The 24,522-nt window shown below is 34.5% G+C and overlaps 1 protein-coding gene across 13 annotated transcripts in view; it reads left to right on the forward strand.

The window, feature by feature from the left end:
- The window catches only part of LOC106173386 (uncharacterized), a 113,342-nt gene that overhangs the window by 44,755 nt on the left and 44,065 nt on the right, over positions 1 to 24,522 (forward strand). For 6 of the 13 annotated variants that reach the window (XM_086995251.1, XM_086995253.1, XM_086995252.1 and 3 more), the window contains 4 exons: positions 85 to 202; positions 3,616 to 3,852; positions 14,142 to 14,185; positions 23,843 to 23,900. The gene's annotated coding sequence lies outside the window, so the exon portion shown is untranslated. Of the gene's footprint in view, positions 1 to 84; positions 203 to 3,615; positions 3,853 to 5,130; positions 5,204 to 6,872; positions 6,963 to 14,141; positions 14,186 to 23,842; positions 23,901 to 24,522 lie in introns of those variants that run through there. The other 7 variants (XM_086995258.1, XM_013554509.2, XM_013554510.2 and 4 more) reach the window with 4 other exon arrangements.

The raw sequence follows: 24,522 nt of genomic DNA on the forward strand, positions 1-24,522 counted from the left end.
ACAATATAGAATACTTTTTAAATACAATTTAATCACATTTATTTATTCATTCATTTATTTATTTATTTATTTATTTATTTTAAGGCTGGTTCTAGATTCGGATGAAGAAAGTTAGTTTTCCCACCCAACTGAGATGCAGATCTGAAGAATTTCAGACAGAAACAGTGATTGGGTCACAGAGCAATAATGTTCATCCTGTAAAGTAAGTGAATGCATATTGAGCTGACAAGAAACACTTTTCCCTGGAGTTTCTCACTTGTTTCAAGGGTCATGCTTCATTAATTTTCTGCTAATTTTTAAAACTTGATACACCATTGATTAAGTGGTCCCTTGAGTTTGTTTTCTTTATCCTGAAAATGTTTTATCTTAACCATCCTTTATTTTTTTCTTCAAAAATTATGTCATATAGTCACTGATCTGACAAAAAAAGTTCACAAAAGAAGGAATTTGGAGTTAAAATTGTAAAATTATTTATTTTTATTTTTTGTAGTGATATACAATTTTTTTTAATTTGTGACTGTTTGTATCATTTTGTATCTATTTCTCCAATTTTGACATGCTCCCCTTGGCAGGCCAGTGTGTATGTCGAGCATGATTATTCTCATGCTTCTTGCCCCCTACTGGCTGCAGTGAGGGGCAACAACTGAGTTGTGCGTAAAAACCCTGGCGTATGTCGGAACATTTTTGAATAATTAAACCTTACTTGGATGCAAAATCATGGTTCCCAATGACCCAAAGAGAGACTGGTCTTTTGTCAAGTTCTAACACGAATGAATTTAGATTTTGCCTAAAGATGGTCATAATTTGATCAATTATCCCAACTAAAACAGAATGGCAGATTTAGTGATTGCTTTTCTTTTTTTCTCCCTATAGTTGACCACATTAGATGAACCCATTTTATGCATGAAAACATTCTCTTTCTAAAAAGTTCACCACTTTGTTGAATCATGTTTAAAAAAATATAGTAGAGTCTAGATCCAAGTTAAGATGCAGAATGGACCCTTTTCTTGTCAAAAGAGTTCTTCTTTCAACCCCCCCCCCAGCACCATACACAGGGGCAGGTCCAGGGATATTTTCAGACATTCTTCCAAATTTTCTTTCTTGATCCACCCTCCATTTTTGACCATCTTTCAACAGAAAAAAAAATTGGATACCCAACAATATAAACTTGAAAATCTGACCATCTTCCAGAAGACCCAGATCCTACCTGAACCCTCCCTGTAACATTGAATATGAACTATTTTGAATAATTACATTATTTCTTTTACTGATTCAGAATCCTGATTTACCACATAGGTGGAATGTGTTTGATATGTAAAATAAAACCTGTTGCAAGAGTGAACGTTTTTGAATAATTAGATTGTATTCTGATGCAGGATCATGGAGTTGCATACCTAGGAATGCACCAAACTGTGACCATTTCATGGCAGTGATGCTTTCAGAAACAGAGTGCAGTGGTTTATTGGGTAAAAGTGGAAATTATTTCGGTGATTGTTCAGATTTGCATTCATTAGAATGTTGTTTTGTAGCTTTTGAGTGATGAGAGGACTGGAGTCAGCGTGAAGATTGTGGGCCAAATACGAAATGACAGCTCTCTTGGCTTTCTCTCTCTCTCTCTCTCTCTCTCTCTCTCTCTCTCTCTCTCTCTCTCTCTCTCTCATTAACACTGTTTTCACTCTTTACCTAGCATCCAGTTTTGGCAATTAAAAGAAAGTCTTTATCAAGTGTTCCAAAAGATAAAAGAAATTAAATTTCCCCTTAAACACACCCTCATACCCCCCCCCACCCCCCACCCACCAGAAATGAATAAATAAACTAAGAAATAAATAAATAAGAAAAAGGATTCAGCTCTCTTTAAATTTCCACAGAAACCATTTCAAGGGCAGATTGTGGGAAAATTGGTGATTACATTAAAACCGTGTGAGAGGTGTGCCCACCGTGACATAGTGTGTGTTGTAACAGTCCCATTGTCCCTAACTCTACACCGTGACAGAGGTGGGACAACGCTGGATGCTGCACCATAGACAAAATGAAGTCGTGCGTAAAAGTTTAATACCAAAATTATAGCGTAGAAAATTGCTTCCAACCGAAAAATACCCTGTCTATTGTGAATGGGTTTAGGAGTATTCTTCCTGAATAGAAACAAACGGCAATTGGCCTCAGCATTTAAAGAGGTTGACAACTGTAACAAGAAAGGAGTTGTAGCTGTGAAAAATTACTGCATGTCATGCTATGGAGAACGAGGCATGAAATTAAGCCCGAGAAAAAAATGTCTACGCAGTAATACCTGTTGCTCTTGGATATAGGTAGTTTCAACATGAGAGGAAAAGGGGCACCACATTTGCTTATTAGTTTTTTCACATTTACTTTTAGTTCCAAGTGTTACGGGAGTATTAAAATCTCTGAAGCATATATTATACTTTCTAGATATATGTAATGGATTTAGTTGTTAATGCTTTGTTCCCGTTGAATTGCAAACTTAACGAACAGCTTTGCACCAGTTAATGAAAGCAGCAGGGCAGAGGGTACATGAAGAAGCAAGTAACTTAAAATTATGTTTTTAAGCAGTAAAAAAAGGACAATTCTAGGCTCCCATATTTTAAAACAACACAAATAAAAGTTTTTTTCTGAGAGAAAGAGAGAGAGAGATTATCACTGAAAAATAATATACATTTAGGAGCTTTATTGCCATTCTCTTATTTAATCTCTAAAGCCAGGAATGTGCCAGGCCCTTAAAGGCAAATCCAGTGGTGAATAAACTCCAGCCTGGTCACACCTTGCCTCGACACACCTGAGCCGGGTGGTTAACACCCCGTAATCAGTTAAGCAGAACAGCCTGTCGGTGATGTAATATTACAATAGAGCAGGTAGAGTCTGGACCTCCAGGCAATGCTACCAAGGTGTGACGGCCACGTTCACACTGCTCTGTAACTTCATCAAGGTATGAAGCTTTAAGAAACCCTGTAGACATTAGAATAAACATTTTAGTACTAGTATTATTTTTTTTATCTTAGATATATCAGTTTTAGTTTAGGTAAATGAAGCATTGCACCAACAGTATATTCTGATGGAAGAGAGTCTGTTTAGCATTGTCAGTCAGGTTTCAAAAGTTTGCATAGGAACCGAAGTAAAGTTCAAAATTTTCTCAAGCATTGGCTTATTTTTTATGCTAACGGTTACCCTAAATAAAGGACTATTTTAAGGTTTATTCCTTTAATTGAAGTAGTTCAGGATTTTGGTCCAAAAGAATCCGGTTTAAAATTCTTCTGAGAAACTGTAATTATTTCGCTACACAAAAATGTGATATATATACTGTTTTATGAAAATCTACTTAACAAGCGTACCTGTTCCTTTGCTTAAAAACCTACATGCTATGTTAGCAATTACTATAGGATTGAACTTCATTCTCCAAATGGTAACAACCCTCTTTTTTGGTCAATTTTGAGGTTTATTGACCGGTTCTATGTGGGAAAGAGAGAAAGTGCGGGATGGGATCGTTCCATGTGAATTGCCCCCCCCATTGTCACTGTATGTTTCACACATATGGCCAGGTAAATTGCATACCTGTGAAAGATAATGTTAAGGATTTCTGGTTTCAAGAGGATTTTGTTGCAGGTGATTGAGAGAGATTTAAAGTTGAAAAATGGAAGGCTTCATTTGTGATTAGCGGTCTAGTGAACTCCATGGACCCTTCAGTGGCAGATGGAAAAAAAGGGAGATGGTATTTGAAATGGTTTTTATGCATTGATGGCTCAAGGAAACTTCACACGCAGATGGAAAAAGGGATGTAATAGTTTCAGGCTTATGGGGATGATACAGACTTTTACAAAAGAGTTCTGCTTGATGAGAAAAGTGAGTAACAAAGAGAAAATGCCATTGTAGTCAGGACCCAAGTTTCATGAAGTTTTAGTGGAACCTTAGTGTTCACTTTTAGACTGAAAGTTAGACACATGGATTACTTAAAAAAATGTGATAAATTAGTAGACTTAAGTTAAATAAAGAAACTTTCTGTGGGTCTTAAATATCAACCATTTTTACCTGTCTTCACAATTAATTATGTCGTCAAATACAGTTAGATTGACTTCTGCTGCCCCATGGTCAGAGTTAAGGCCAAATTTCACTTATTCTTTATTGCATTAGGATCCATTATACTGAGATTTTAGTAATTGTCATGGTAGAGATTTGCTCTGACTGCATGTTAAAAAATGGGAGCAGAATGGTATAAAGACTCTAATATGGACTCTAGGTAATGTCCCCACTTGTGTCATGTATTTTAATCTGTAGAAAAATTAGTGGCATATGCTAATGAAAATGTGTTTTAATCATTGTCAGAATACTTTATATATACAAGTAAGCGTTATCCATAAAAGCAACTTAAAGGACAAATACAGATGTATGAACTAGTAGTATAAGAGATGTAATAAACTGAAGGCTTCTGTACTAATGTATGATATACTGAACAGTTATAGGTCGAAGAAAAAAGAAGTAATAAAGAGCATATTTTTTTATTGTGAAAGATAAACTCTTGTAAAAGCTTTGGTTTTTAACAAATGAATTCTTGCAGTACCATATATAGTTATAAAAATATTCCTCTTTCCAATTTTGTTGGCTCTTGAATTGAACTGACTGTGAATTTCTTAAAGAAAAAAAAAGAAAGAAAAAAAATCGGACCTGTGTTGAACCCCTTTGCCATCTGCACAGTTCTTGTTGGCACTTGTTGTTAGAAAAAATATATCTTTAGCTTGGAGGTGGAGGTGTGTCTCACGAAAGTTTATCCTTTATTTTCATTTTGTCAATAATGCCCTCTTTTATGCTCCTTTAATAATAGATGTAAGTGCACTATGTAAGTACTAAACTTATATTTTATGGTGCTTCACTCCTTTCTGATATTTTGGTATGGCAGGTTAAAACTAATGCTAAATGAAGTACTGTACATCTGCCAAAAATGGGTGTGATTAAGAAGGGTAAAAAGCAATAAACTTTGAGAATGATCAGCAAACTTTAAATTCAGAACATAGATATACCAAAAAAGCTAGAAAAAACTGCAAACGTTTACCCAAATGTTTAGTGAAAAAATAGGGGGTGGCATGAGAATTATATTAATGAAATGTTTGCAAATATCCTGTTCAGGACTTCAGAGAGAGAGAGAGAGAGAGAGATGGAGGTAGAGCAGGCCTAAGGAAGAATAAAAGGAGAGAGAGAGGTGGAGAAGAAGGGGAAAGAAAAGAGATAGGCAGAAAAGAGAGAAAAGAATCAACTGTCAATTAAAAGATATAAAAAAAGAAAAAAATACATTCAGTTCATTTCTTGCTCTCTTTCTCTCTCTCTCTTTCTCTCTTACTGTCTATACTGCTTTCCCTTTTCTCCCTTCTCTCTCTCTCTCCTTTTATAAAAACATGTAAATTCCATTATCATTAAGCTCCACCTCTCCCTGTGTTTTAGATTACCCCCACCCTACCCCACCTGCCCACTAAACATTTACATATACATAAATATACATATTATTTCATTTTCAGTCAGTGGTGAGGTCAAATATGTTCAGTGTTATTATGTTAGGGCGTGTTAACAGGTCATGGCAGTGAGGCGTAAGATGGGATGATGTCATATTAGCTTCAGGGCAATCAGCCTGCTTAATCAACCTTGTAGAAAATCAAACCTTAGCTTATTGTGAGGTGTGAAAAGCGACATTTGAAAGAGCTCTTTTGGATTATTGCATTGTCCCTTCCAGGATCGATATAAACACATGCCCTTGCGAGGAAGAAACGCGGGGAGGAAAGATGAAAAAAGTTGTCTGTCTTGGTTATGCTGAAACATGAGAACAGATTGTTGATTGTAATCAAATATGGTGTTGTGTATCAGAATTTATAAAACCTGCATTAATATCTATGTGAGAGAAACACCCTTTGTGGCTCACTTGTGCCGCAGTCAGTTTGAGGGAATTATATCCCCTTAGCCTCTGCTGCTCTGTGGCCACCTTTCTGCAAGGAGAACACAATGGCGATGAAGCCATGCATGATGTTTTTTCCACTTCACCAGTCAGGTGTGAAAGGGTCAAACAGTGTGCGTGACAGTTGAATAGGAGGGAAGACATGTGCCTAATTGTTGAAAAATGAATGCCTCACGAAGGAGGGAACTTTTGTTTAGGACTGATTGTATGAAGCACGTACTGGATCCTTCTCCCTTACCCCTCAGGGTATGAGTCTATAAGAAACCACAAACCGAGAAGTTTTGCACCAAAATTTGTGTTTTTGTATTATTTCCCCTATGTGCTTCTCAGTTAACCGTGTCTATCTTGGAGTTCAGACTTGAAGGCTTGAGACAATAATGTACGAATTGAATATAGTAACTCGATATCACGGTTCAGGCTCAGTCACGCCTGGCGTGGTGTGATCAATAGTCTGTGGCACGTTCCTCTTGCCTTACGAACCTGTCTCGCAATAATACAGTCAACCACCACAAATACAACATGATAATGCATGCGCCGTAGGTTGATCATGGAAGGCCATGCGAGTCGTGCTTTACGTGCATGTTCAGGTGGCCATTGGCAGAAAACCCACTGTCAGGTAAACATATTCTGGGCCTCCTCACCTGATGATCTCAAACAAAATATGAAATGAGACTCATTGATCAACCACATTGACTGGCCATATCGTAATCAGGTAGTGAAAAAAAATGAAAAAATATTCAGATCCCGGGGCCCCTTGTTTGTTCCTTGCTTAAAAAATTCGGACTATAAGATTGTTGAAAAAATAATAAAACATTTAAATCATTCATATTCCTTGGCCGCAGTGTGGGTATTCTTCCTCTGTTTGGGGGTAGTCAATGCCAAATGGAGCATAACCATTGTAGCACTCTGGAATAGCTGGCGCATGATTCATTTATCTATTATACGACAAACACCAAACGACTCGCACGTATCGTACATTTAGAAGGATTGTTGAAGCCTTAGTAGCCGTGCAAAGGTAAAAAAATATACATTTATTTATGGACAGATAGTATGAGCTGATGCTGATTAGTGTAAGTGCGGTGATTAAAAAAAATTCGCCAAGGTTTCATGCATGCATGTTATGTAGAGAGGTTATTAGAGAGATTCAGCATGCCTAGTAACAAGACTTTTAAAGGTGTCGACAGCAGCTTGTAAATGTAAATCGTGAACAAGATGTGGTTGTTAATGAGGCTTCCATGCTCTTGTTGAGAAAAGCAACGAGGTAAGTGACATGCTATTACTGTCACTGGAGTTGGAGAAGAGAGTTGAGGGGCAAAAGAAGCGCTGATATTTACCGATGACTGGACTGATTTTGGCCACAATTATTTCACAGAGGAAGAGCTGCAGATGAGAATTTACAGTCAGTAGAGGTTTGAATGATACTTGTTCCTTTTTTTATATACTGGTACCCTATTTTTTATTTTTTTTATGGACAAGAACTTACTTTAACCATTGGTATTGAGGTTTCCTCTTCCTGAAGAGAGATAGGACTGGTGGTGGGGGTGGGGGATGAGCAGGGGGTGGGGGAGGGGTTAAGAGAGAGTATCATGAGGGGTGAGTGGACAGAAGCATTTTTGACAGTAATTTTCTTTGGATTCAGAATATTTTTTGTATGCCAGAATTTTAAAATTTAGAAAAGCAGTGTAAATGATAAAAACATCTTGCCTGGTTGACTGCGGGTATACTGTAGATGGGAAAATAAATATCCCAAATTTTACTTTCTCAAAAAAAAAAAAAGTATAATTTGGCCAAATTTTACTGAATACTACTGAATAATGGCTTATATGCACATTAAGATGACTTTTAATAGATAGATAACTTTGAATCAAATCCATTTACAAAGTCAAATTCAAAAGAAGAAAATGCATATTTGACTTATTGAAAAACTCCAAAATTTCAATTTTTTTACCCTTCCTTCCTCTCACCCTTTATTAAAATAAAGTTATTTTCAGCAGGCTCTTGCTTTGATCTGAGTCAGCAATTTTTACTGAAGTTATTGACATTTTATTTTAAAATATGGCCTCTGTTAAGTAATGTGAGCACATGTGTGAGCTAAAATATTGATAAAACTTTGTAACTTAGCCAGGCACTATTTTGTCCTAGATATAGAATATAAGAATATTTTATTGCTAGATATTTTGCATTTTATAATTTTTTTCTCCCAAAATTACTGATGGAGAAAATGACCAGCTTGCTCTTTTCTTTTGATCACACTTATTTAAAGTTTTCAGTTTTTGCCAAAATTTCTATTTGTTAGCCTGACCTCAAGATAATTTCAGCTACAGTTCAGACATTTCCTATCACTTTACACGCGTATCTTGTTTTTGGATTATAATGATACATAGGTAGGCAAAAATGTCAATTTAGTAAATCAGATTTTACCAAGGAATTTGACAATTTATTTGAGGTTCTCTTATTTAAGTAGCATCATGAAGAAAGCGGGTGACTAAAAGTGTTTTTCTTTAAGATAAAATTGTTAGAAATTCTTTAAAATGAAAATATTTCTGTAAAATGGAAAGCTAAATTCTGGATACACACTATGTTGTAAATGAAAAAAAATTGTAGAAGTATTTATTTATTTTTATTTATTTTACATGCATTAACCCGCCTCTAAGACCACTTGCTAAAATATTGAATGAAGGACTAGTTTTGAATACAGGATATTTCTAAGTTGTTGGTCTAAACAAACTAGTGAAAGTGTTAGCAGTTAGTTATTATTTATTTTTATGATCTGTAATTATCAGTTTTGGACTCAATTAACTTTAATAATGTCCACTACCCTTCTTGGGTTGAAAATGTTTAAAATAGAGACAGATTTGTCGGTCAAAAACTGTCTGGAAATTCATATCACTTGACTTGGGTTCACTTTTCCCGATGATATAATCCAAGTTCATTCACCTGTATTTTCAGCATTATTATGTTTCATGTGTAAGTACCACAAGACCTGTAATTTGTGCCTACTTGTCAAGTATTAAGTAGTTTCCATTCGTTTTTGTGATGATACCAGCTTTGTACAGTTTTTTTTTTTTTTTCAGCAAGGTTTCTTGGTAACGAAATATACAAAGACATCTTGCTATACATACTACATTGTACATCGCATGTTAAAAAATATATAATAGGGAATAAATATATATATATATACATAAAGTATTTGTTCAAGAAAAAAGTGTAAAAAAGAAAATGCGATAGGTTGTACACATTCAGAAGGACAAGGGGTTTGTGCCAGGAAATATATGGTTTGTTTAGTGCTAATAATGCCTATTTGCTACAAATTTTCCGAAAAAAAATTTAATGCAGTACAATATATTTTTAGGTAATGAGCAAGCAATCGATGAAACATGATTATTTATTTTTATTATTATTTTTTTTAATTTATCCTAAAATAGCTATGCAAAATTGAATGGAAGTTTTAAAAGCAGCACTTTTAAAGCTTTTGGTTTGATTTTTTTAGAAAGTTAATGTGATTTGATAAAATGTGTTGATGTAGGTAAAGGCTGATACAGAGACCTGCAAAAGTTAAAAGTTGAAATTCAGATCCTTTGAAAAAGTAGAAATTTAAATCTTTTGACATGTTGAACTTCAGATCCTTTGAAAGTTGAAATTCAGATCCTTGGAAAAGTTGAAATTCGGATCCTTTGAAAGTTGAATTTCAGATCCTTGGAAAAATTGAAATTCAGATTCTTTGAAAAGTTAAAATTTAGGCCCTTAGACAATTAAAATACAGATCCAATATAGGATAATGTGCATTATTCTTTTTCAGTGGGTTTCTCTATTTTAAATCATGGCATCCTATTGGAAGGTTTTATAAAGCATGTGCGGCAGCATATTATTCTTTACCTGTTTTGTACCGACCACTGTATAAGTTTTCGTGATATCATTAACATCTAATGACCACAGTGTGATTAAGACTGATTGTAACCTCTTTCCTGCGGAAAAGATTTTAGGGACTTGAAAACTAGTAATTGGGTTGATCAAGTCTGAGTGTGACGGCTAATCCACTAGTACAGGGCTGGGTGAAAGTTGCTATTTACATCAGGGCTTTTGAATTTTTTTTCTCTTCTCGAATTCTGGATAAATCTGCTGCACGTAGTTAACTACAGTTGAGTCTAAAACAATAAGCCGTTCCTGGGAAACTAATCCATTTAAGGGGACTTCTACGGATGTTTCTTGTGTCAAAGTAGCATAAAGATTTGGGGACTTAACTAACTGTGAATGTTAAGTCAGTTAATGGGAGTGGTCATTAGCATCTTTTTTCCTGAGTGGTAATTGGACTGCGTAAGTGTTAACTGACAGGTGTGTGTTCTTGAGAAATAAATGCATTTATGTCATTTTTTTTTTTTTTTTTCATTTTTGAAAGACCTCATACTTGAATATATTCAAAGGTTTTACTTTTTGATTAATATTGAAATAGAAATTGGAGTTGGTTACTATTTCTTTTTATATCTATATCTAAATTTATCTATCTGTGTGTATGTGTGTGTGTCAAATAGATAATTAAATACCACAAACAAAAAGAATCCTTCATTCATATTTTTTGCCAATTCTCACAATAAAGACAACTTTTGTTAATAGGGCTTTTCTGCCTTCTCTTTTTAAATGATTTGAATAAAAAAAACTGAAAAAAAAACAGTTAAGAAGTTGAACTAGATAAAAAATATATATGTATAAAATGTACATTAAAATTTTTTTTTTTTTTCAGAATATGACTAAATTAGGTGTGTGATATACAACAATTTTTTACACTGTTGATTTTATGACGCATGGATGCAGGCTTCTTTTATACAATCAAATGTGATTTACAAGCACCAAAGGCCCTGTAACCCCCTCACCTTCTCTTTATATATCAATCGATTAACTAACACATCTATAGGCATGTGTTCTCATCTTTGAAGCCAGTCATATCTGCTGGTAAGAGTAAAAAGTTTTTCACTGATGTATGTCAAACTTCTCGGCAGCTAAAAATAATGCTCTGTGGATTTATGCAACTGACATTTTAGGGAAAAAATTGTTTGTTGGAAAATGTCTCATTAGTTGTCTTTTTATAGATAAGATTTGTACAAAATACCTTCCTTTTCTCAGCCTTTGTTTATTAAAAAAAAAGTCACCTCCTCCTAAAATGCTCATTAGCTGTGAAAGGATGGATATGTATTCTTCTTAATAAAGTAATTTAGATACAAATTTGTTACATGTTTTAGTGTGTGTTTTAGGTTCTAAAGAAAAGCATGACCATTAACTTTTTGTATGATTTGTGTAGGACGTGGCCTTTGTCATATTTGTAATATTACATTTTCTTTTAGTATCAGCAGAATTTAGTAAAATCTGCCTAAAATGGTTTATAGCATTTTTGAATGTTTTTTCCCCATAAGTTCTATTGAATGATTTTTTTCATGTCATTAAATTTTTTTTTAAATGCAAGTCTCCAGGATGAAATTTGCACCCAGTGGCATTTGGAGACCGTATAGATACAAAGCAGTTACCACGTGCTGTTATGACATAGTCAAACACAGCATAGAATTCTTAAGGATAGTTGGAAAGCATTCAATACAAAGAGTCCCGAGCTATCTGAAAAGTGGCAATACCCCGGAAGCGGCCTGGGATGGCAAAACTTTTTTAACGTCGTTGAAAGCAATTTTCATGCTTGGTTTCGTTCAAGTCCAATATCGATGCTTGCCGCTTCGTAGCCTCACGCATCAGTTGGTGTGGATAATTGCTCGCATTGACAGAGCTGCGGCGCTATGGTCGTTCGCTGCTAATGCGTAACCGTTTCGGCAGGTGATAGAGAAAACATACTATTGTCATAATAGACAGAAGAACGGGTCGAAGGTTTGAATATATAAAGATGTACTTAGGTTTCCCTCTAGAAGTGTAATTTATTCTGTTGTGTACCGAGGCTTTGAGTTTTTAAGGTCCTTGATATGGTGTCATTATAAAACCATTTCAATACGCAATCAAAAGCTATACATGCTACGCATCAATTTTATTGAATGTTCTCAGGACAAACAAGGGCAAAGAATTTGTTTGAATTTCGATCCCGAGGCACCCGCAGGCCGACCAGGTGTGCGAGTCAGCTCAGATAGACAGCGGCCCTCTGCTACTCCTGACCTCTGACCAAGCGAACAAAACGAAAATATATTTAAGAAAAAGAAATCTATTTCTGCACAGCCTCCCAACACCCCTTCTTTTCATAAGATCACATTTGCACAGAATGAGTGTAGTTTACGGACCAACTTTAGATCTGCGCAGGTATTGTTTATTTTTGTCACGGCGTAAACACTTCAGTGACTTTTATCTCCGCACACCTGCGTGCCTTTTGTCCCTGTCAGGGTTTTAGGGACTTCAACATAAACAATTGCCTGCAAGGCCGACCAGAGAGAGATATTGTAAAAAAAAAAAGAAAGAATTTTAACATTCTAAAATATCTACAGGAAATGTATGTAGATAATCTGAGAAGACCAATTCCATCTCTTTATCCCGAATCCATAAAACAAATAAAGGTTGCAGTTATCAAATTATTTTTCAAAAAAAGCTAGCAGTGTGCAGGGGTGCAGAGCCTGGATGTAAAATTATAAAGCCCCTTTTGTTAGCTTTACATTCATTGAAGCGTAGCATTGTGAACCGTAAAGGTGAAGGTCATAAAGGGTGTAGGAAGAATGTATGGCAATGTATAGAAAATCAAAAACAAACACAAAAAGGGAGCTAGCCTTACAGAGCAACAGTCTGTATTGACTCTTTATTCTTGTTGCTCTGTGCTTGAGCTGCAGTCACGGTCACGCTTTAACAGATTCAGATGCAGGCATCAATAATACAGAAAGCAGGGGCTTTGTTTGTTCAGTCTCGGTTCATTGATTTTTCAATGAAGGCCTAGATTGCATAAGGTCTGAGTAGGAGTAGATCTGTTTCTGTCTGTGTCTGTCTGTGTCTGTGTGTGTGTGTCAGAGAAATGGTTTATCGTCCTGTGCGCAGTCATGCGTTAGGAGCGTTCTGTATGGGATATTCTTGGCTCCACACCAGCGCAACGCCAATCAGTCAATACATGTCCTATTCAGGGCAACAACCGAGGTACACATGCCCTCGCCCTCCATCGATCGCACCCTGAATGAGCCGGGTTTTTCTTTTTTATCTGAACAAGAATGCATGTTCCGACCGTGGACTCAGGGGAGCACGGATGTTTTTCACTTTGTGGTGGTGTTGTGACTGGAGAGGCTATTTTATGAGTGATTGCAGTGGTTTGTGATATCAACGCATCTTTGTGAGCCTTGTCTCCTCTAACACAATCAGTCATTGTGCTGCATTCCTTGGAATAATCTGCCCTTTCATAATCTTGTGGCATATCTCTACAGGTTTTGTTTTTATCTAGAGATTTAAATTTGGTAAAAGAAAAGAGATAGATGTTTTCATCTTGAATTTTACCTCTTTTTCTTAAAGCATCAGAATATATGCAATGATATAGTATATAGTGAAAGCTCACCAAGTTAAAATTCAGTTGTTTTGAAAACAATCCTGCAAGTGAGGACCTCACTACTGCCCTCTGGTGTGTAATTGGTTTCCTGGTTTTCATTTTTATCGAGGCTTTGACAGCAACTATTTTAGACTATCTACAGGCAATTAATTCCTTTCTTTACAATTTAATATTACTTTTTTAAGCCTCTGATATGGCTGTTTTGTACATGAGAATAGAAGGTTGATATTCTGGCGACACCTGGTGACACCTTTGAATATATAAAGGTATTTCTCCTCTGCTGTGTGATTTCCACTATTGTTTGTTTTCTTTATTTCAAAATATAATTAGCACATTCAGCAAATCTATTTAACAAAGGGTTCTAAAGGTTCGGGAGCAGGAAATGGTTCACATTTTCACCCCTCAGGGCAGGATTTTTTTTTAAATAATTTTTTTTTCTTTTGTATTAAGTAAGTTTAAAATCCTAAAGGGTAGAGATATCTCTTGTTTCTTTACTTTTCATTTATTAATTTGATTAGTAAGTTAATTATTTTTATTGTGGTAAGCACCTCATATTTCTACGAGTAGATTTCTCCTTTACATAGAAATAATGATATTAACAGTGTCATCCCAAAAAGATAGATTAATGAAATAAAGAACAAGAGCAAATAATAAAGTATTAAATTATTAAATTATTAATTTTTTTTTTCTCTCTAGGTTGCCAATCTCATCCAAGATCCCATATCCACTGACCTAGAAATGTAAGTATTGTTAGAATGTTTTATTACACATAAAAAATATAGAAGACAACAATTTTTAAAACAAATTTTTTTACTTTCCCAGGGAAGAAAATTATGACACAGCAGTTTCTCTACATAATTGTTAAGTTTACTATTTAGTTCATCGATTCCTGGTCTTTAATATTTTTCCTCTCTAGAATTATTTTTGTTTCACCATTTTGAGCTCTTTTTATATTTTTGAAATTAAGAAAATAGCTTAATGTTTGGGGGAAAAAATCTTCAGAGAAACTTATCAGAAGGGAAAATATTGTGAAGCGATTGATAGACATTTTACTTCGAAAATTTACTTCAACTTTCTTTCCAAAAATAAAACGCATTTTAGAATTTTTTTAATATAACATATCTGTAAAACATGATTTTAATTATTTTGTTTTAACAATTTAAAATTAAAATTTCAAAACCAAAAATGAAAATATTTGATAGTTAAGTTAATTTTTGTAGCTGGAATTTTTTGTTCAAACCACATGTGAAAATTAGAAGTTAATTGTAAGCAGCGTAAGAATTACTTATTTCTTTGTTAACTTAAAGAAGGTATATTTTATCTGAAGCAATAGAACAGTTCTTCAACATCTTCAACATTGAACCTACTTGATGCTAAATATTAACAGGAAATATTTCAATTGCAGATATAAAAATTTCTTCTTTTCTCTATACAAAATAAAAGTTGTTTTAGACATGTAAAGGACATGGTTTTGATACTAGTATAAAAAGATGTGGTTGTCCTTTTCTCCCAATTTGTTATTGTCTTAGCAGCTAAAAAATGAAAAAAAATGTACTTGATTACATTCTCTCTCTCTCTCTCTCTCTCATAGATTACATATTTACTTCCCCCTCCCACCACTCTCAATATTGTTCTTTCTCAAGTGATTATCGAGAAAAAGAAAAGTAGAAATTGATTCCTGCTGAAACTTCAGATTGGCACCAGACTAGGCTGAGCAAGCACTTAATCACTGATACAACTTTTTATACTGTTATCCAAACAAACAAACAAACAAAAAAAGAAATCAAAGCACGATTTAAAAAAAAACATGATGAAAGTCTTGAAAACTACAAAACAGGAAATAAAATCAAATTCAGACGGACGTCAAAAACATAAAAGTGATCCAAGGAATCTGACGCTACTCGTTCTCATTGTGTCATAAGATATGCTTAGTTAACTGGAGAGTTCCAATAGTTCCCCTCCCCTACGGCACTTCGTACTGACGTGACACTTCCATTCAACCTTATAATCAAAACTTGGGGTACTTTTGTTATGGCAGTGTAAAGTTTCTCTGACATGGTATAAAGTTTCCGATATACAGGGGAATTAGGAATACCTCTTACGTGGTTGAGAATGAAATGCGCTATCATGGTTGAAATTCTCAGATTTTTATGTGTTTGTATCTGATTTTAGTGATATTTTGTCGTATTTCATTTGCTTGCTAACTTTTTTTTTTACATTTTTTGAAGGTGGGTTGTCTTGATGTATTTTTAAGATCTGTTTCAGACTGGAGAATTTTTTATGTGGTATATATTTTCTTTAAAAATTTTAAAATAAGATTGAGTTGAATGTACCAATATTAACAATATTAACTAAATTCAATAAAAATTGTCATCTTTGGAAATTATTTGAATTTTTGTAGGAATGCAAAGAAAGTTATGTACTTTTATTTTCATGATTATGTAGTGTTTATTATCAGTTATTGGATGTTAAGATTAGGAAAATGTGAGAAAAAAATTACCAATATAAAGAAGTTCCATAAAAATTACTCAAAAGATGTGAATTAGAGGAGAAAATTGCATAGTTTTAGATATAACAAAAAATATGTATGTATATGTCTTGTGAAGTTTAAATTATAATATTTTGCTATACCTTAGATTAATTTTGGGGGTTGGGGAAATGAAATGAACACTTTCTTTTTGCCATATTATCATCCAGTGAGAAGTAGTTTAACTGAATGAAATTGAGGTGTATATAAAAATTTAATATCCATTCTTTATTGAAGGGCATTAACTAAAAAGATAAACAGAACTTTGCAGTCATGGCAGAGACATGCACCACCCCCTCCACCCCACCCCCACACCTTCACCTACCCACCCACCCCCAAAACGAAAAGTCAACAGGTGGCAGCCGTATTGACCCCTAATTTTGCACCCCGGGCATTCATCTCGTTTATTTGGTTAACTTGCTCCACAAAGGCTTACCCAATGCTGTACAACGTTGCTTGAGCCAAGATCATTGAACCGGCCATTTTAGGGCCGCTGGCTACTCGTGAATGACTGTTTGGTATACCACAAGTGGTCAATCTGTTTGACCATTGGATTATTGATTGACCGTTACACTTGGCTAAACAGCTAGGCTGATTGCTGTGGCGAGGGATTTTAGACAGGTCTACAGCTGCTGTGTTGCAGATATGGAGTATTTTAGACCACTGCTTTGATTCACTACAACGAATGGGTCAAACCTCACTCTTAATGTTAGGATGAAATTTTAGACTACTGTGACTCCTGCTAAAACATTTGTCTACCTGAAGTGAAGCACCCACCTCTTATTTTAATGGAAAAAACATTTTATTTAATACCAAAAACATGATTTAACTCTGTAGCAAAAATGCACTGAAATGACATGCTGAATTTGTACTGATCTGATTTTCTTCAGGAAAAGCTTGTATTTTAAATAAAAGTAGAAAGACATCTTCTTCTTAAATAATTAAAATTAATCTCAAGATTTATACGTATATATTTCTTTTCTTTTTCCAAAAGAGAAAACTCTCTTTTTAAAACCAAAAAATCCTAGTCTAATCAAACAAGCATAATATTTCATCCTTAGAAGAATTTGCACAATGTTGACATTGGATTTTTCTACAAACAAACAGATTTTGTTTGTACCCAGATACATAATCTAACTAGTTCTATTACGCATCACACTTGAACTCTGCGACATTATATATTGTTTTTCCGTACTCAATTTGACCTGCATTTGTCCTACATTGCTCCAGGTTGAAAAAAGTTACGTAAGACCCTCTTAAAATAAGTTGCCCATTTTTCTGTCACAGCCTATTTGTACCCTTCAGTGACCACTCAATAAACGCGTGAATGTTATTGAGTCTTCCTGCTGACCATGCAGTTTGCGCGGTCAGTCTCTCTCCTCGTGCGGCGAAGCATGCGCCGCGCTGATTGCAGCTTGTTTACCCATTTTCACGGTTGTCATATTAGCTTACGAAGCCTTCTCTTAGCACTAACTGGAGGCTTGTTTTTTATGTACTTTTCATTTCTGGCCCCAGTCACCCGTGATTATTGTTTGTTTTTCACCATTGCCCACTTCCCTTTCATTTCACCCCCTGTTCCTCCCCCCCCCCCCCCCCAAAATCTCTCTGCCACATGACCCTTCTTTCCTTTTTACTACACCTAAATCACTCATGCAGTTGCTTACTCTAATGTAACTAATGTGGCCAGAGCTTATCTTCGACCCTTCTAGCGCAAATACTTAACGGGATACATTATTTCATAGACTGAATACAGCTGTCTCAATGAACCTAGTTGTTATGATTCATTGCGTAAAATCTCTGCCTTCAGCTCTTTTTTCATGCTTCATTTGGAATCATCAGAGGTAATAGGTATGTGTCTTCCGCAAATGATGGTTCAGTAAAATTGGGGGATTATTTATTAGAGGGAACAGCAAGTGCAAGGGAGTCTGGTATCAAACTGGGGGATTCCATGCAGAAAAGAGCAGATTTGAGTCTCGTGGTTCTTGTTTGTCTTCCCTGTCGTCCTACAGTCCTGTGATCACTGATTCATTGAAGAATGCACCAAGTAGTGGTTCAACTGCAGCGGGGGTTTGGATAGCGTATGTGCGTGAATGCATGCTTGATGTTTGTGGCACCTGTGAAGGGTCGAAGGGAAGGTAGTGACCGTGAAAAGGACCTCGTTTGCTCCCGATCGCGCACAACATCACGCTTCCTCGCATCACCCTGACGTATGTGTCGTAGAGTACACTTAGCTAGGGGAGGGATTCCACCGGACCAAGAGCGCATGTTAAAGCACAGATGTTATAAAAAACCACAGCAGCTGCGCTCTAGTACACCACGCAGACGGAGTGGCTTCGGCGTCGTTCACACGCACTCACACACGCTTCTTTGTATGTAAGTCAGATAATCCTGTAGTATCATTGTCGTATCTTTTGTTCTCATGTTTCTTAATAGGAGAGATACTGGTTTTAAGTAATTTTTGATAATGTCAGGCTTGATAATGATCAGATTGGTTTTGGCAGAATATATTTCCCTTGCGGGTGTGAACTACGTCTCAGTTATCTGGTGTGTTCCTGTCTACTCTGCTTAAGTGGGCTCCGGCCGCCTGTCACAGGACGAGGACTGTCACAAATAATATCTGGGTTGCACTTAATCGTATCCCCTAATGACGGATCAAGATGTCGCCAGAAAATAAAAATGGCGTGTCACAGTGATAGTCATGAAAGAAAAATGTGATTTGCAATTTGCTTACCAGGATATTAACAATTAAGATTAGGTGCTGCTTAATCAGAGAGAAATCCGAGAGCATGATTCAGTGGGGATATGGGAAATTTTATCTGAAAGATGCTGTAATGAATTTGTATCTGTAAACTGAGTGGATTCATTCATACTGTTGCATTTTTAAGGCTTGAAATTTTCAACAGCCCACCAGTGGCGGTATGAAAGTAACTGTATATGTTATCCTTGAGAAAATATTTATTTCTTTCTACAAATATGGAAATTGAAAGTTTTGTTGTTAAAGAATAACTCATTTATCATTATCTCTTTACATTTGATTGAGATTACTTTTCATATTGACTGGAAGTTGATATAGACTTCATCCCATGATTTTCTTAACTCTTCAAGTTTTCTGAAATTATCTTAAAAATCCACAAAAATGTTCCTAACAATTAGTTTTTACCTTAAAGTTTACATTTGATATGGATTTATTTTTATATTGACTGGAAGTTTAAGTACACTTCATCCCAGGATTTTCTTAACTCTTTTCTGAAATATGTCTTAAAAATCCACAAAAATGTTTCTAACAATTATTTTTTACCTTCAAGTTTGCTAAAGCAGTAACAGTAAGACACGACGAAAATTAATAAATGACTCATAAACAAAGCCAGAAGACATTTTTCACAAGCATGTTTCTAAAAACATAAGAATTTCTTGATTTAGTCAGTGTTGTATTGAAAAGTTAAGAAAAGTTTTAAAAAATTGTTAAGACTTGAAAATTTCTGGATTTAAAAAATCATTCCAGTTTTCAGTCTCATTTTCTTCTAAATTGATAAAGTATTTTTCTTAAGAAAATTAGAAAATTAATCTGCAGCCAGATCTTTATAAGAAAAATTCTTACACTTCTTTTATTTGTGAGTAAGTTGAAATTAATTTTGTATAAAAAAAAACTATTTCATATTTTGGAGCTTGCATTTTATATAACCATTTAATTCTTAGCATTTCAATAAGAACAACTTTTCTTGTGTATAATAAAAAAACTTTGGCTATAGTGGTGTACTTATTGACATGTTTTACTGTAACATTCTATAATAAAAAAAAAGTCAGATTGAAATTATTTTGGTCAGTTTGACTTATTCTTTCATTTTAACTAGCTACCTAAGCTAGGGGGAATAATCCAATATGTATTCTCTCTTTCTCTCTCTCTCTCTCAAAATTCATATTTTCATGCATTGAAGCTGTGAAAACTACAATCAAATATATTTTGTAATTAAAGTAAAATTACATACCACCCCCTATGTGATAAGATACAACATTTTATATGAATAAAAGATCTGCAGAATTATGCAAAGAAATTGGAACTACTAAGCATATTCTGTAAATTACAAAATAAGTTTTCTAAAATTTAGAATTTGTAGATTCCTTTAATATATTCATTTTGCATCATTTCAAAAGGTAACATAGGCTTTTTCAGCATCAAACAAAAATAATAATTAGGCCTAATGATGAAGAAAGATTTTGACTGCTAAATCACTTAGGAAAATAAAAAATAAATCAAAGGAAATGACCATGCTCATGAAACAAAAAAATCCTTTTATTTAAATATGAAACAGTTTATTCCTTAGGGTTGAATTCAAACTATTATGGGACAAATAAAACTCATACATTTTGTCTGATGACCATTTCAGTTACTTTGCAAATTAAATTTTGTTAAATAACTTTTCAAAAATTATATATTTATTTAATCCAAATACACCATGGGAGACAGTGATTATTTATGGTCGGAGAAGATGTTAAGATAGAACTGGAACAATCCTTTACAATTATGCAGAGGTAGACTTGTTTGTAAATTTTACACAGATCTTTTTTATTTGCCCATGTAATCATGCTACTATATTTTATAGTCAGGTACTTAGGGATAGCCTCAAAAAAGCCTGTAAAAATAGCAAATGCCAAATTACTTTAATAAAATTTTGAAAATTTGCAAACACTGTATCAACTTTCTGCAATTTATCTACTGCAAATATGGTTTTCTTTTTAAGCTTATTAATAAAAAAGAATTGTTTATATACATCATCATGTATTTACAAGGGAAGTTTTTTGCATAAGCATAACGAGCTCCTAACAATTATATATCCTTCATTACAAAAAGTAAAAAGAAATTCTAATAAAATGTATTAAAGAAGGGATAATTAGTCCATTTCCAGCAGCCTTGTTTAATTATCAGACTTATATGTTCTAATGTGAAAATGTCAAAGTAACAGACATAAGTCAAAAAATTTGTTCAAGGCTGCATAATTTCCTTTTACTTAAAGAAATATTGTATGGGAGTGGAAGGAATTTTTTACGTAAGCAATTGAAAACGGAAACTCTACTGCTTCACAATTGAATTGAATTAAAGGGAAAGGCGATCTGACATTAAAGACAGTGTATGTTTAAGAATTATAAGTAGTGACATGGTCATGTGTTCCTGAACCTGTCTGGAGACAAAAATGAGTTATCCTTACTGCCAACCAGTTTTTAGAACCCAGTTTTACACAGTAACTTAGTTAGAAAGTTGGCCTTAAAAACAAACAGTATTATTGTGTTGCCACCCATGTCTCTGACAAGAAATTCTTGTGCATGTCAGTTGAGTGCATTTTACATGTCCATTCACTCCTGCAGCAGCACACATTAATTTTCTTGTCATTACTAATTTTTTTGACCAAAAATTAGGTCTCCATCAGTTCAGGATTTATTGATGAAATTGGGGGGAAGTATACTTCTTTCAAAAAAAGTCTCTGAAGTAAAAAAACTGGCTGGCTTTTGATGATAGATGATGAGCACTGGACCAAATTAAAGTTTCAGTTTTGCTGCACATGCATTTGTGTGTGTGTGTGTGTGTGTGTGTGTGTGTATGTGTGTGTGTACATGTGTGCCTGAAAATTGAATTTCATTTATTATTAATCCAAATTGAAATATATATGTGCTTACAAAAATAAAAGAAAAATTGACAAGCAATTAGTTCTTCCTTTAAGAAAGTCATCATTCAAGTAGCTGCATTGCCTTTTATCTTTACTCCAAACCCAGGATAGAAATAAAGAGTTCTGGCAGCTTGAGTATAGGATAGGAAAAAAGAAAAAAATGGCGATAAACTAGAAAAGCACGCAGAGAGTACAAAACTCTGCCAAGGAAGATAAATTCCAAGTATTGTTAATTACTTCATTGATTAATTAATTGATTACCAAAAATTCTATCCTTCTCCCATTTGTGATGTATCCTGAAAATTTTATCAAGATCTGCCCATAAATTTTGAATGTAGGCTATTACCCTCCCGAACAGCTAAGGTAAAAACATAATGAAAGAGACAGTAATGTTCTCTACTATAACACGAGGAGGTAAATATCTGATTGCCTACATGTAGTTTGTTGTATAGGTATTTTACCCCCTGGCAACCCCCTACTCATCCCCTCCACCCAACCTCGTCACCCTCTCCACCCACCCTCCTCTTAAAACTTTTCTTAATTAAAAAGGCGCTCATGATTACCATTAAGTGCATGTGCTCTGTAGGGCATACTTATGCATTTGTCACTACCAAATGTATGCAAACAAAATTGATTTAAGATAAAATGAAATAAATTTAAATGTGCACATTTCATAACAAAAAAGTAATCAAAAGTAGCACTCAATTTGTTGAAATAATCGACAAAATCAACCCCTTTGCTGTGAACGCACTGTATCGATGGGGTAGTGTTGTACCTGTTGAACTGGTATTGTTGATAATCTCTGTCCAAACTGTGGAGGATTAAAAGCTTGCTTGTCAGTGTCTGGCTTTTCCAGTGTGACATAACCCTTGGCTGGAGGGCAAGCTTTTACGGTTTATATATAATGTTGTGAATACTGTAATAATTGTTGTTCTTGTTAGTTAAGGTGTGAAAGTATTCAAATCTTCGCAAGTTTTCTCCATCCAAAGCTGTATTAAGTGTTACGTTAACTGATTGTTTCTGATTCATGTTAGCAGTTTAGTTTAATGGGCGTAACTGTTGAGGATAAATATGATTAAATGAGGTGTTTGGCAGATGAAAAATTAGGGCCCTGAATGTGAACCTCATTTATATACTCAAGCCTACTCTTAACTCAGTGAGTGGTGGTCATATGTTAGGCCATTGTATTTTTTTTTTTTTTTCATTTTTGTAGTTCTAGAAATATGAAATATATGATGGTGACATTAATGTCTTTCAATTATAAGCAGATAGATTGCACAATTATTGAAGAGGACTTCAAAAGCAATCAAAACAACAAGAAAAATGTAAATGAGGAGAGGAGATTTCAAAGTTGGAAAGAAAGTTGAAAGAAAATATTAAGTAGTTCAAGCTACGTAGGTTATGTTCACGCAAATCCTAAAATTGGACCCAACTTATTTGTTATCACCTGAAAACAGATTTAAAGATGAGGGAAACAGAACAGAGGGGTTCTGAATATACAAAAAGTTGGTTTAGCTCCTTGGCCCTTGCCAAAAGTGAGAAATTAACTGAAGTGAGACCTGTAAAAGTACTGCAAAATATCTCAGAATCTACCATATGGTCAAGTATAATTTTAAGAAGTTAAAGTAATCCCCTCTTTCTCCTGTTCCTGCCATTTACTTTCTGCTGGTGAGCTCATAAAGAAATCAAAATTAAATTTTGAGTATTCTGGTCATTTTTTTAACTAAGTCAGTGTGGACTTGACCAACATGACGAGAAGATAACAACTGATTATGAACATCATTACTTCAATACCTTTTCAAAATGTCAAACTCTCAGGATATATACATGTTGCTCTTCTTGAAAATGTAATTGTAATTATATTGAAGAAAAAAATGTATCCTCATAATGTTTTTTTTAATGAGAGATAAAAGATTGGCTTGAGACTTTTTTCGTGTAATTTCTCAAGTTGTTATTAAACACATCGCATATTCATTACCTGGTCAGATAAAAAGGAAATCCGTTATTTAATTAACGGAAAGCTGCCATATCTGATTTACTCACACCTAAGTACACTCTCTTAGCTTCCACCTTTTATTAAATTTAATTTACCATTTCAAAATTGCTTTTTCATTTCCCTTTTCTTGCACTATATAATTATGGGATATGGAAATTCGCATCTTGTTCCATTGAGCACTCTCTGATCTTACTTCGCTTTATTTTTCTTTCAGACTAGAAGGCTTAGACTATCAACAGAAAGCCAGATAGGTGATTCCAAGAAACTTTTAGGTGAGTTATTCCTCGTGTCAGAGTTTGGTGGACAGGAACATTTGTGCTTTGGTACTGAAAAAAAAACTTGATAAAGTTCAATGTTGGTCCTTACTTAAACGCCTGATAAATTCTCCTTTTGTCAAGGGAATGTCCATTCAAATGGCAACCATAAACAATGATAAATTAACAAAGAGCTTGGAATCTTTCACAGTTTTTAAGTCGTTTTTGAAGCAGTTGAAAGAATTTGGAATTATCCACGTGCTTGTGCTTGGTGAGATAAAATGACATGGGATTTGAACAGGCGGACTTAAAATGAAGAGCCCTTTATTCCTTGAGTGGAGTGGTGTTCTCAAGTGCCAGTGAAAAAGATACCATTTCTCTTACCCATTGTTAACAAATAGTTAACAAATAATGTAAACATCCCTTGTGGTATTGCTCTGATGAATTATGAAAGATTTGTCTTGTTGTGAAAAATCATAACATAATCAGAACATATTTTTTTTCTTTTTATCATCAACCTTCCTATTTTCTGTTTAAAAATTACCCCCCTTTAGCAAAGGCATGATACATTCTTGAAAAAAAATTAAATTAATACCCCCTTCGTAAAAATGAAAAAGTGTCTAAAAGGAATGTATTAATT

This window comes from Lingula anatina, chromosome 9 (genome assembly GCF_051362555.1).
Source record: "Lingula anatina isolate TDL-2025a chromosome 9, LinAna3.0, whole genome shotgun sequence".
In the NCBI taxonomy this organism is placed as follows: domain Eukaryota; kingdom Metazoa; phylum Brachiopoda; class Lingulata; order Lingulida; family Lingulidae; genus Lingula; species Lingula anatina.